Genomic DNA, 9,823 nt, shown 5'->3' with positions numbered 1-9,823 from the left:
GACTGTGGTTTTCTGTGTGTGGGGTCACTCCGCGGGACTGGGAGCAAGGACACTGCCTTGTGAGAGTGGCTGTCCAACAGGTGTTGGAGGATGGATAACAGAGGGGTTTATTCTCTCACAACACATCCTTCTTGTCTTCCTTCTCTTGGTCACTCTCCCTTTTTTCCTCTGCCCTTACCTTGCTGTGTCTTTGCCTGAGTCCCCGGTCCCCTAGGGAGCCCTTGTAGACTCCAGTCCTCAGCACCTAGCCATTCTGTAGTGACCACCCTGGTTTCCTGCCCGGTACCTGGTTGCTTTTTAATTGTCCCCCCGGGTGTCCCACTCGCCTCCTTGGTTGGTCACCAGTGGGTCTTGAAACCCAGGACTGTGAGTTTAGGCCTTGTCTTCTACGTCCTTTACGTCTGCCACCTGCTACCGTCCGCCCCAAACTAGGTGAGGTGAGACAATGCTCCTGGTAACAGTCTAGGAGCACAGGTGGAGCCCCGACACCTGGATCCTCTCATTTAATTCTCGTGACAACTGCATGAGGGAGGGTGTACCTTGGCGTTCCACTTCATCAATATGGAAACTGGGGCTCAAAGCATTTTCAGTGACATCCCGCCACTGGTCAGCAGTGGAGCTCGCCCTTGAACCTAGGCAGTCGGTTCCCAAGCCGAGGCTCAGAACCACACCGTGAACTTGCTCCACATTCCAGTCCTTTGATATTCCTCCCACTGTCTACCCCTCGTGTCCCCTGATCCACACTGAGAACAGGTCGGGACACAAGGAAAGAGCTGAGTAAATGCTGTGGGCGGATTTTTGGGTGAAATGCCCAGTGACACAGCCATGACCCGCTTTTCTGCAAGCGCCATCAGGTCCAGGAAGACCTTTGCAGTCAGGCCTCGTCCCATGACACGGCTCCCGACAAGCGTCCTTTGCGTTCCAGGAAGAAAAGCCCCCTGAATCAGAGCGACATGGGCCCGTAAAGTCCCGGTTATGAAGTGTCACAATGTCTGAAACAACTGCTTCTTTATTGCGTAAGCACAGGCCAGAAATCTGGGCAGCGACGGATGGAAAAAGAGAAGGATTTTCCATGTATTTATGATGTGAAGTGTAACATATGGGGGACTCGCAGGGCGACGTGTAATTAGACATAAAGCAAGCCAGGCTCGAGGACTTGCCAGAAATCTGTGACAGGATAATGAACCGCTTAGAGTGATATCATTTATTTCCCAGTCATCGAGATGGACTGCCCAGTGACGTGCAGAGTGGAGACCGTGGAAGCCAGGGCGGGGGTTCACTGTGGGGAGCCCGGCTGGTGCCATCTTGATTTGTCCCCATGTGTTTTCCGTGGCAAAGATGTATTCATCTTGGGACCCTGGCTGCCCAGGAGACAGAGAGGGTGGGCGTGGAGGAAACAAGCCCATCCTGGGTGCAGGTGGGTGACAGCGTGTCCCCAGCTGGACTGGGCAGGACCCTCAAGCCAGCTCGGGAGAGGCAAAGTGGAAGACGTGCGTCTCCTAGTTTCAGCTCTGTCACAGTCTTGCTTTGTGATGTTCCCTGGACTTCCCTGAGCCTCTGTTTCCTCCTGTCCAGGGTGAGAAAGACCCACTCAACAGTCCATAGCAGGTGAGGGGCGACTGCAGTGAGGAGGTGATCCTGCTGTCCAGGTCTCTCCAGGACAATCCTGTGACAAACCAAGTAACAATAAGCAACCCTCTAAGTAATATCAAGCGATCCTCCAAACATTAATGCATTCATTTGGGAATAGCAGAGCATCGAAATAGGAATCTGTGTGCATGGTAAGCTGGGAGCCGACTCACAGGTGGAAGCAAGGAGATTTTAAAGGTACAGTGGGAGCCGGGTGTGGTGGTGCACGCCTGTCGTCCCAGCGGCTCGGGAGGCTGAGGCAGGAGGATCTCGAGTTCAAAGCCAGTTTCAGCAACTTAGCAAGGCCTTAAGCAACTCAGTGAGACCCTGTCTCTCTATAAAATATAAAAAGGGCTGGGGATGTGGCTCAGTGGTTAAGGGCCCCTGGGTACAATCCCTGGTACCAAAAAAAAGAGTACAATGGGGAAAGTTACATATGTTAATTGAATCAATCAACTTTGGCTACAGGGATCAATATTGAGGGTGTGTCAGTCCAAAGTTGGACGGGCAGTTGTGGAGCAGAGGGACTTGTCAGAAGTGTTTCTCTGTGTCAGGGTGTGGTGGCCTTTGTGCAAGGTGGTGGTTCTGGCAGAGTCTTGTTAAAAGGCGTATGTGCATGGACCCCCTCTCCACAGATGCCTGACTTTGTTTATTTAGGTTAGCGCTCGACACAGGAGGCTCCATTTTGACTTACAGTTTTCCCACCTGCCTAGCTGATCGTTCATCTCCACGGGTGCATTTCAAGCCTCTCAGAGGAAAAAGACGTTAGAGTAGATCTTTGTAGTCGTTTATTTTTAAATTAAATTTGAAGGTCTGCCATGTGTGCACCTGGCACTTAGCAGGCGCCTGAGGTCTTTGCCCTGCAGACCCTGCTCACCAAATTCTGCCAGTCTTGTTTCTGTAAGTGTCCCCACATTTGTCTCAAGACCACCTATTTTTTTTTCTTTTTTTGGTACCAGGGATTGACTCAGGGGCGCTTAACCACTGAGCCACATCCCCAGCACTTTTTAATATTTTATTGATAGACAGGGTCTCACTCAGTTGCTTAGGATCTCACTCAGTTGCTGGGGCTGGCTTTGAACTTGCCATCCTCCTGCCTCAGCCACCGTGCCTGTAACTTTTCCTTTGTAACTGCCCCGGTTGTCTATCTCTCCCAAACCGTGACACCCATCCCAGTCTGGTCTGGACGGTAAGTCCTTTCTGTTAGCTCACCCTGCTCCCATCCTCTCGCCATCCTTCTCTGTCCTGCTCTGTGTCCCCAGGTCCTGACTCCTGCAGACCCCTACAGCCAGAGGCCAGTTCTGGCAACTGCCCATGGAAAGCTGGGGAAGGAGATCTGGAGGCTGGTCTTGTCCCTTCCTGCTCCAGGTCATGTTCCCAGAGGCAACTGCTCCTCCTGGTGGCACCTACCCCTCTCTCCAGGTAGAGGGACGGAGTTTTCTGCCCTCTGTCATTGCTGGGAGCCTCCAGGGCCTCTCCCCGCCTCATTGGTCCCTCCCACCCCTCCTGGAGCACAGGTGCATTTACCTGTTGGTTGAGCCCCACGTCAGACTGTCTCCTGCCAGAGCCCCGAGTACACCAGCTGCTACCGCTGCTGCTTCTGCTGGCCCAGGTGTCACTTCCAGAGCACGCCTGACTGTGCCTCCCCTGTGCCAGAGACCTCTTCCTCCTGTCACCTGTTGTCAGCACAAAGGGGGCATTTCCAGGGCTCGGGGGCTTCCCCCTGGCTCTCTCCTCTGACCCCGATCTCTCAGTGTCGTTCCCTGGCAGGACAAGCTGCTCTCCCGGAACCCAGCTCGGCTCTCCCTCTTCCCCGCGCCCCACGGCGCCCCCTCCTACCTCTGCTCCTGCCTGGGCAGGACCTGCTGGTGGTATCCTTAGCAGAGCACAAAGCCAAATGTCCCCTCCTGCGCCAAGCCTCCCCTCTCCTCCCAGCTGGGGGCGTCTTCCCCTCATCTGAACTCCCCGCGGGTGTTCCGCTTCTCGGGGTCTCGAGTTCTCCCCAGCTCGGGTCGTGCAGCTGATGCTCGGCCACCTCTTCCCTTCGGGCTGTAAATCTCATCTGAGACTCTTTCATCTCGCTGTGGACTGCGTGGACTTTACCAGTCCTGCTCTGGGGTGGCCTGTCCCTGCTGCTTTCTGGCCACAGGAACTTACCTCTCTGAGACTCACATTCATCTATTCAACAGGGCGTTGGGGGGCGATGATAACACCTGTCTGACAAGGCTGCTGGGGGGTGGCAGGAGCTAGTACAGAGGACACGGAGGAGCCCGTGGGCCCAAGCTGAGCTCCATAAATGTCACCTCTCTTCTCTTCCAATCTCATGATTATTCAGTGTGGCACACGAGTCACGTCCACGCGCTACAATGGGAGAGTAGATGGAATGGTGGAACAATTTCTTGAAGACAAATTTTCCCAGATAAACCAAGGCTTTGTTTTCTTATTGCCAGTGTTTCCCTCCCGTGCTCTGTCGAGGTTCTTAATAAAGTATACAAACCCCCAAGCCCCAAGGGACGGTGACCTCCATGAGATCGGCCTGGAGGATGGGTCCCCCAGTGGACAAGGGGCAAGGACCCACTGTCTTGGGGGTTCCCTGGGACTTGCTGGATCATCTCATACTAAAAGGGTAGAGCTCAAGGATGTGGAAACCCAGCCTCGCCTTTGCCTTCTAGAGCTTTGCTTCCTCCTCTGGAGAGCAGTGTACCCTCCAAGCAGGTCTCGAAACAATAGGAGAGTCCTTGGCTTTGAGAAGCTTGAGCATTTTGGAGAAGTCAGAGGGAAGAGATGGAAGAGAAACAAGCCTGGTGGATGTTGCTCAGTCCGAAGAGAGAAGACTGATGGGATCTGGTGAAATTTGGGTAACTGTTGACATGATTATGGAGCCCAAATGGGGCTCCCAGCCAAGGGGGCAGGGAGCCAGAGCACGTCAGAAAGGATGTTCATGTGTCTGGGCCACCAGGAATGCCACAGGGGAGATCCAGGGAGAGGCGCTCCATGGACAGGCAGGTGGTCGTCTGTGGGCAGTGTGGGAGTTGGAGCCCACCCTAGCACCCTCGTCTGGCCTCTCTGAGATCTCTGGGGTCTCCTGAATCCACTATGGGTCAGTATTCTTCATCTCTGAGTTGGGACATTGACACTACTTCAGATTTCTGGAGGGGAGGGGAAAGAGTCTTGGAGGTGGGGGAGTGGAGTGTAGGACCTGTGAGAGGTGGATCCAGATCCTGCTTCTACCACGTAAGGCTGTGCGTCCTTGAGATACAGATATATTCTGAGCCTCGCTGTCTTCACCTTTACAAAGGGGTCATTGCAAGGGTCCAACAGGGATGCCTGGGCAGGACCTGCTGGTGGTATCCTTAGCAGAGCACAAAGCCAGACACAAAGCAAAGGCTCAATAAATGTCCGTCAAATGGCCATCGTGTGGAAGGCACCTTGGAAATGACAAAGTGAGGACTTTAATTATCCAACTCAGGCAATGGGTGCTTCTGGGAAGCTTCTGGAGATTTCCGCACTTGGGAGACCTTCTCCCAGCCTTCTTAACACCTCAGGTGGGTGCTTGGCCTGGACAAGAGAACCAGGCAACTGACCTTTCTCCGGAGGGGGAAGGGCCCCACTGGCATCTGAGTTACAATTCAACCTTAGGTTTCTGTCCAGAATATACAATGGTCAAGACTCCAGGGCCCCTTGGTGCCTGTCTCACCACAAGGGGGACACTGATGGAGGCGTCTACCGATCCTACCAGCCTACGTCAATCTTTCTACCCTCAAATGCTAGGAAGCCCCCGATCACTCTTGTCCACTTGGAGACAGCAGAGATAATGAAGCAGATATGGTACAGAATGATCCCCGAGGACCACCTGCCCTCGGCCCAGACACGAGGTCTCGTGCACGCAGCAGATACCTGTTAGTACCATACCCGTGGACAGACAGGCCTATGAACAGACGTTTATTAAACTTCACTAACACGACCAAAATGAACCTAGGTCAGTCCTCAGGGAGCTGGCCATCTGGGAGGGGGTGGAAGAACTGACTTAAACAATATGGTGGTTGGTGCTTTCTCTTCTATGTGCAAAGCCAAACATGTTCTGGACAGAGGAACATTTATTCCGCTGGGTGAATCGGGGAGCGCTTCAAAGAAAAGGTGCTACTTGAGTAAGGTGTAGGAGGGTGAGTAAGAGTTCCAGTGGCCAAGAGCGAAACCTCATTAGGGGGCACTTTTCACAGGAAATCTTTCCCGATTCTCTCCCCTCCTCCGTTGGCCTAGTGTCCTGGGTCTATGACCCATGACACTCTGCGTGTCTCTGCCAGTGGGAGCCACCAAGGGCAGGGCCTGTGTCATTGGGCCTCTGGTTCCTGAAGCATGTCTGACATACAGACCCAGCTAGAGAGGCAGCATGTACTGGGAACATGGAAAAGAGGGGGCATCCAGGCAGAAAGCAGATAGAGGCACACGGGCAGCTGCACACGGCAGCCCAGGGTCCCCTTGCCAACTCCCTGTGGCACTTACCTGAGAGTTAGGAGGGACAGTCACTGTTCACACCCCCCTCTCACTCGGGAGAACACCAGCAAGTCTAATGTTGCCACAAGAGGGGGTCCAGATCAGGGACAGGAACTGGATCGTTCGCTGCCATTGTCCATCTGTGCAGCCTACACCCCGGCGAACGCCAGCACCAAGGGCTGGCAGATGCTTTGCAAATCTCACTCCCGTTAAGGTTTCAGAAAAGAAACCCAAGAGGTTCCCATGATAAAGTCAGACCCGACGGGAACAGATTGACCAAGATCCCAGGGGACCGAATCAGGAAGGTTTGAATACATCCAGGGCTCCCTCCGTGGTGGGGTAGGGTCCAGAGACAACCCTTGCTTTTCGGTATTCCTAAAAGAATGTAAAGTCACACCATCAACTAAGAAATGCCTCACCAAAACATGACCCGGAGAGCAGCCCAACTCCCCCACTGGGAAAAGGCCTATGGGGGTGTCATCATGATTAAGTGGAGGAAACTCCAAGCACAGGACTGCGAGGAGGTCGGGGCAGAGCCTCTACCATGTAGAATATTCTCTTCTGCTGCCTCGTGAGCTTTGGCGAGGGTTCAGTGAGGAGCTGAGGTCGCTCGGATCCCCAGAACACAGCCTAGTTCAGAAGAGCCGCCCAACCCGCCTCAGCCATCATTCGCATTCTTGTTAAAAACCTGAAAACTAGCCCAAGAGGCTATGGGATCATGTGCATGTTGGAGGTGAAGAAAGAGGTTGAGAAAAGACCCACACAGTGGGGACAGGAGGAGTGGGGCTCCAAGGTCAGGTTTCTGCGGTTCTACAGAGTAAATGAACTTGGGAGCATGGTTTTCTGGGTCTCTGGATCCAAGATCTGGGGCTGTGCTGGGAACAGGGGTGAGGAAGGCAGAGAACAGTTGCTGGGGGTGGCAACAAACAGGTGCTAGACTGTTAAAGAGATTCCAGAAGGAGGGTAAGGTACCAGTGGCACCTCTGGCCCCAACGTCTCCATGGGCGAGACTCCTGTGTGAACTGGGCCTGGGGCCGGTGCCTAGAGCCACCCCTCAAGCCCCCCAGCACGGTTTCCTGTTATTCAGTCTGGGTCTGAGAGCCCCCTCTCATCTGGCCCACTCCAGATAAAAGGATTCCGAGTGCTCAGTCAAACACTCAGGAAATTTAGTTTTTTTTAATCCAAATAACTTCTAGTAACATCAGTTGAGACTTTTCAGTCAAACCAGTCAGACAGCCAGTCAGGTGGACTGAAAAGCTGGGCAAGTCAGACCATGTTACTTTCAGACAAATTTCATGAAAACTTCTGCAAAATCAATCAGAAACTCAGTCGGTTATCTCAGGGTCCTGGGAGTCTAGACAGAAGTTCAGGCTTCACAAGGACTGAGCTCGGTCCAAGATGCAGCAAGGTCAGTACAAAACCTGGATCCCTCCTGAGTTCCGTTCAGCGGGGCAAAGGCCCAAGCAGCGCAGTCAAGTATTTAGTCAGATCTGTCTGAAGTCCGCCCGACTAGATGTCACCGCAGAGGCCCGACACCTGAGTGTGGGACTGAGTTCATGACAGGCAGACAGGGGATTGGCTGTGCACAGAGGCCGGGGAGAAGACTGGACACTTGGTGATGTCTGGGGGTTTCTGGAACAACCTCTACCCGAGCGCTGCAGGGGAATGGCCAGGCTCACCAGGAGTGGATGTTCTCAGACAAGGCCCTGCAACTGCCCTGAGGAGACCCGACCGCCACTCTGTTGACCCTGTGACCCCCGCACATTGTCAAGAATCCTGAAATCCGGCTCCAGTGCAGCCACTGGGCAGTGAGCCAGCCTGTCCTCACCTGGAGGACGGGGCCGGGTACACACATGTAGCACAGGCTGGTCCCCACCGGGCCTGCTTGTCTGTTCTCCCACGCTCTTTCCCTCCCTGGCCAGAGCCGCGCAGGCAAAGCCAAGAGCTGGCCGGCACCCCAGCGCATGGAGGTGTAGCTGGGCTCCCACCCAGCGCCTCAAACAGGTTCCATATGGCCGCCCTCGGCCCCTTTCCCACCTTGACTGTTTCTGAGATTAAAATTCTTTGCCGGGTGTTGGCCAACGGCAGCAGGGAGGGGCTGAGCAGTGTGCCATCCTCATCCCAGGCGGGCTGCAGGGGACCGTTTCCTGGGTGATTGGGTGAGGGGCATGAAGGGGACACGTGGCCTGAGCAGGGGACAGACCCCTGCCTGTCCCCTTCAGCCCACCTGTGGTTTCTGCAGGAATTCCTGACTGTCTGGTCTTGGTATCTGGACCCAAGACTCCAGGTGGGCATGGGCAGCAACCTGGGTCCCCCAAATTCTCTTCCAGGAGCCAGAATTCCTTATGCAGCTGGGACAGATATGATGAAAGCAAAGAAAGGGACAGCTGAGAAGGAAGGGGACCTGGCAGGAGCAGGGAGGCTAATCCATCATGTAACCGCCAGTCACACACCATGCAGGCCCTGACCAGGGACATCAGACGTGGCGGTGGAGCGGGGTTCCAGGTGGCTATCTCTGCCTGGTGTCCATTCCTGGCTGCAGGGCTGTGGGGGTGTTCTGGGACTGGAGTAGCCAGCTGAGTGGGCAAGAGAGACACTCCTGGAGCTTAGGACCTCCGTTCCTACCCTAGTTGTGAATTGTAGTAGCTGGACAGCCAGCCTGGCCGTTCTAGAGTTAGGGCCTGTATCTCCTTTGTCTCTGCTCTCCATTCTGTTGACCATGAAACCTGAAAACATGTGTGCTCATGTGTGTGTGTGTGTGTGTGTGTGTGTGTGAGAGAGAGAGAGAGAGAGAGAGAGAGAGAGAGAGAGACACTTCTCTGAGCACCAGCACTTCTAAGTGCCCAGGAAACATTCAGGCACGTGCCCTCCGACCTTTGCACTCTGCTGCCCTTGCCTCTGGCCCCACCCCACCAAGTCCAGCCCAGAAGCTGCTCCTGACACAGAGGCACAGCTGATCCACCTCTGAGCCCTGGGCTCAGCCATGTCCTGGGCTTCTTAACGATTATCCCTCCTCTATCCTGTTGCTGGCCCAGGCCCAGGAGCTGGCCCCCATGTCTGGGGCTCTGGGCATTGGGAAAGCTGTCATTGGAACCGTGTCCCACGGGCCTCTCCTCCCACCAGCAGGTCACACTGCTGGCTCAGCACTGGGAGCCCATCCTCTCTGCCGGGAAGATCAAAGCGGAATCCATGTCTGTTTTCAGGGATGCCATCTGTCCGCAGCAGGTGGCGATTTAGAATCTCAACACTGGAAGGACCTCAGGCATCTCCACTCCGTCCATCTCATTTTCCTTGTGGGGACTCAGAGAGGGGAAGGGCGGCTGAGCCAGTAGCCGAGTCGAGCGAGAGACCCAGGTCTCCGTGGTCCGTGGAATTTCACCAGCAGCAACCTCATGCTCAATGGGAGAGAGTGGACAAGGACACTCAGCCAAGTCAGAGTGGCCCTTCCCCCAGAAGGATCTGTGGGCAGAGGCGGGAAACGTCATCCTTGGAGACGGATGTCTAGTGGCTCAGGGTCCTTTGCATGGGGGGACGGCACAACACGGTGCCCCAGGGAGGCATCCAAGAGGTTGTGGGGCAATCCCAAGAGCACAAAGAAGCCTGATCTGCAAAACATTTTGGGTCCTCAGGCCAGGCAGGGATGGGGGACGAGGGGCTGAGTACCCGGTCGTCTTCCACGGGTCTCCTCCCTCCCTTCCTC

The sequence above is a fragment of the Ictidomys tridecemlineatus genome, chromosome 1, assembly GCF_052094955.1.
Source record: "Ictidomys tridecemlineatus isolate mIctTri1 chromosome 1, mIctTri1.hap1, whole genome shotgun sequence".
Lineage (NCBI taxonomy): Eukaryota > Metazoa > Chordata > Mammalia > Rodentia > Sciuridae > Ictidomys > Ictidomys tridecemlineatus.
Note: the sequence above shows the minus strand (reverse complement) of the source record.